Genomic DNA, 3310 nt, shown 5'->3' on the forward strand with positions numbered 1-3310 from the left:
AATGTTTGGAATTTTTTTAAATTAATATTTTTTTCAAATAATTTTTATCGTTGTTTATAAATAACATTTTTCTTTTACGGTGCACAAGTTAATTTTTAAACCAATGTTTTTATATAAATAATTGTTGTTATTCTAAATTTAACGAGCTTAATTTTTTTACTCACACTTTTAATATTATTGTTTTTTAGTTTCAAATTCGCTTGCTTTTTTATTTTGCTTTCAGAATTTTTTAAAACCTTCACCAATCGATTATTTTCACTCTTTTATATTCACTTAATTTCGAATTAATGCAATTCCTTAGAATATTCTTGAAACTGTTAGCACACAACACAACCATTACCGTTGACTTACTGCGTTCAACTAAATTTGCGCGCCACTTCAAAAAGTAGGTAAGCTAACTTCGAATTCAAGCACAATCAAATTGAAAATTGGTGCACCGCGAGACGAGTCTTGCGTTTCATTACTCATTAACCAGTTTTCGGTTCGGAGACATTCGCACGGCAATACCCACGAGCGTGCAGCGATCTACAAAATTTGATATATGCGACCTTGTGTGTGTGTGCGTTCGTTTGGTTTAAGTAAGTCACTTGTTTTTCCAAATTTCCAAAATGCTTTCACTCGCGTGCGGCTCGGGATGCTTTGTCAGATCTGCATAGCGGCGTTCTCAGCCGTTCAATGCAATTGCTGAGAGATGACATCGCACTGCTGACGCGTTCATTAGAACCGCCGCTTATATTTCGCACACAACCTTGGCCAGACGACCGACTAAGCGACGCTACCCCCATTGTGTGCAGCAAGCTGGCGCTCGGGCTTCGAGTTCCAAGCAGCGAGCAGCGGCGCATGGTTTGCGCAATGGACAAGTGTTTGTTCGGAAGCGTAAAACGTGTGTGTGGGCGTTTGAAAGTGTGTGTCGAGCTGTTGTTATGTCATTTAAAGCTGCGTTTATGAAAGAGTTTCCATGCAAAGCGCGTCAGTAAACGATACGTCTAAGGCGATAAGGCGCACTTCAAAAGTATGTACCCCTCGGTTGTTGAGCGTCTCACCTTACGCTTTCGCTTGCAGCGCATGCGCAGCTTTTGTGCTTAATTTAATATTTTTTGCAGTAATACGTTCCATTTCTTTGCTGATTGAAATTGAGATAACCTGCTCAATCAACAGCCGCATCAATCAAGCCATCAATTGTCTTCTTTTAATTGAATTGAGGTTTAAAATTGCTTAATTGAAGACATTCAAGTTGATCACCTTAATTAAGGGTCAGTTATGTAAGGCATAAAATGGAGAATTTCCACTTGCGTACGGTATTTGGAGCATAAGTCAGAAAAATAGATTATTTATGGTATGGGAAATCAAACCTGAAAACTCCAAATCTGAAGTCAAACGGTTTTCGGACTTTTCGAAAAATACTTAAACCTCTATTTTCGAAGAAGCAGCTAGTACAGAAGAAGAAACTGTCTTTGAATCCGTGGACCTGCTTTGCCATAATTCAGAGAATAAAAAAATTAATATAAAGGAAGATCCAAGTAGCCTCTTTTTGACATATTATTCTTGTTCAGTATGGCTGACCCAGCAATCATTATTAGATAATATTCGATCGAATAGACCACGTCCATCACGTAGTGAAGAAAATATAGCAGCCGGTGCTGAGACTGTACACGAAGACCGTGGAAAGACGACTTGCACTGACGTTGGGAACGACTTGGCGCATTTTACGTCGAGATATTAAATTGAAAGCGTATAAAATACAACATATGCTGTATGCAAGCGGATCGACCATCCCACGCGATATCGCTTTGCGCTATAGGCTTTTGAAAAGTTCCAAGAAGATACCACGTTTTCCTACCAAATTTTGTTCAGCGCTGAGAGCCATCTGTCTCAAAGGATGTGTAAACGTATTTGAGACGAAGAGGAGCAAACTGAAGACATTCAAGATCTCGTGATCTGAGCTACATTTGTTTTCAACAAGACGGGGCTTCTCAGACATCTCATCAATCAATGAATTTATTGAGAGAACACTTCGGTGAGCAGAGCAGGGCCGGTGATATAACGTCGTGGAAGCGTGGTGGGGATATGCAAAGTATAACGTCAGTTACTAATCGAAATGCTCGAACGATTTATCGAGAGTTAGACTCAACGGATGGACCACTTATGACGTAACCGCGATCAATATTTGAAAGAGATAATCTTCAAAAAATAAATGCCAAAGAATGATGTTTTGAATTAAATTTAAAGTTGCTTTGTTTTTTCTTTGAAGATGTAGGGATCCAGGAAAAGGATCACCCTTTATAATTGTTTTTCAAATTTTAAGAAAAAACACTTAGTCAATCGTTAGTTGGAACTGTTAGTTGGAAGAAACGTTATAAATAATTGCACTAATGTATCGTATATAGACCGGCTCATTTTAAATAAAAAGACTTTCAACGTAACGCCTTTTTATAAAAAAATATTGTTAAGGAAAAACTAGTTCAACGTAGTTCAATTATTCAACAAAAGACTAGAAGCAGAGCTCAGTAACAATTTGAGTTAATTATATAGATTATAAACAAGATAAGCTCTTGATCCCATTTAAATACGAAAGGGGATTTTTCAAATACTTTTCTTTATTTACATCGTTAGTCACTTCCAATTAAATAAGCATTATGCAAACAAGGAAGTTATTGCGTCATAAATAATATATCTGTTTTCGGAAACATTTTGTATAAACAAATATAAATATTTTTTTCAAATACGAAGTAAATATATTAATGTTTTCCACAAATTTCTGAGTTAAAAAAAATTGGCGATTTTTTTACCCGGCTATTTGGCGGTTAATAAAGTGAATATAAGGCGTCTTCGTTTCACCGCTCGTCTACTCATCATGCTTAAGCTTTGTTCTCTTCTGGAAAAGTTCAATTATGAAAGCAATGATAATGTAATCAAGCTGAACTCAATATAGGGAGTAAATGGATATCTCATTAAAGTGGTATAACTGCCAGCTATTGTTACTCTACATGATTATACCAGTTAATACCTTTTATACCAGTTCGAACTGAACATTCTGCAATCTCAAAGATTTGGTAAATGGAGAAATATGAAAAGTGAAACCCAAACTATTTTGCTTCATTTTTGTTTAAATAGAAAATAGTGATTTCAGAAATGGGCGGTTCTAAAAAGAGTAGAAATTATACCTATAAATAATATTTTAGGGTATAAGAAATTAACTACTGAATTTAAATAAAAACAAGTAAGGAAGGGCTAAGTTCGGGTGTCACCGAACATTTTATACTCTCGCATGATAAAGTGATAATCGAGATTTCAGGCGTGGTTGTGAACC

At 36.1% G+C, this 3310-nt stretch overlaps 1 protein-coding gene across 4 annotated transcripts in view; it reads right to left on the minus strand.

Moving 5' to 3' along the window:
* Positions 1 to 3310, minus strand: part of LOC108970992 — a 27802-nt gene that overhangs the window by 14419 nt on the left and 10073 nt on the right. Inside the window, exon 1 of one of the 4 annotated variants that reach the window (XM_018936753.1) lies at positions 341 to 903. The exons of 1 other annotated variant lie outside the window; for it this stretch is intronic. The gene's annotated coding sequence lies outside the window, so the exon portion shown is untranslated. Of the gene's footprint in view, positions 1 to 164; positions 904 to 3310 lie in introns of those variants that run through there. 2 more of the 4 variants (XM_018936750.1, XM_018936751.1) reach the window with 2 other exon arrangements.

Source organism: Bactrocera latifrons, unplaced genomic scaffold (genome assembly GCF_001853355.1).
Source record: "Bactrocera latifrons isolate USDA-ARS-PBARC rearing strain unplaced genomic scaffold, ASM185335v1 scaffold_32, whole genome shotgun sequence".
NCBI lineage: Eukaryota > Metazoa > Arthropoda > Insecta > Diptera > Tephritidae > Bactrocera > Bactrocera latifrons.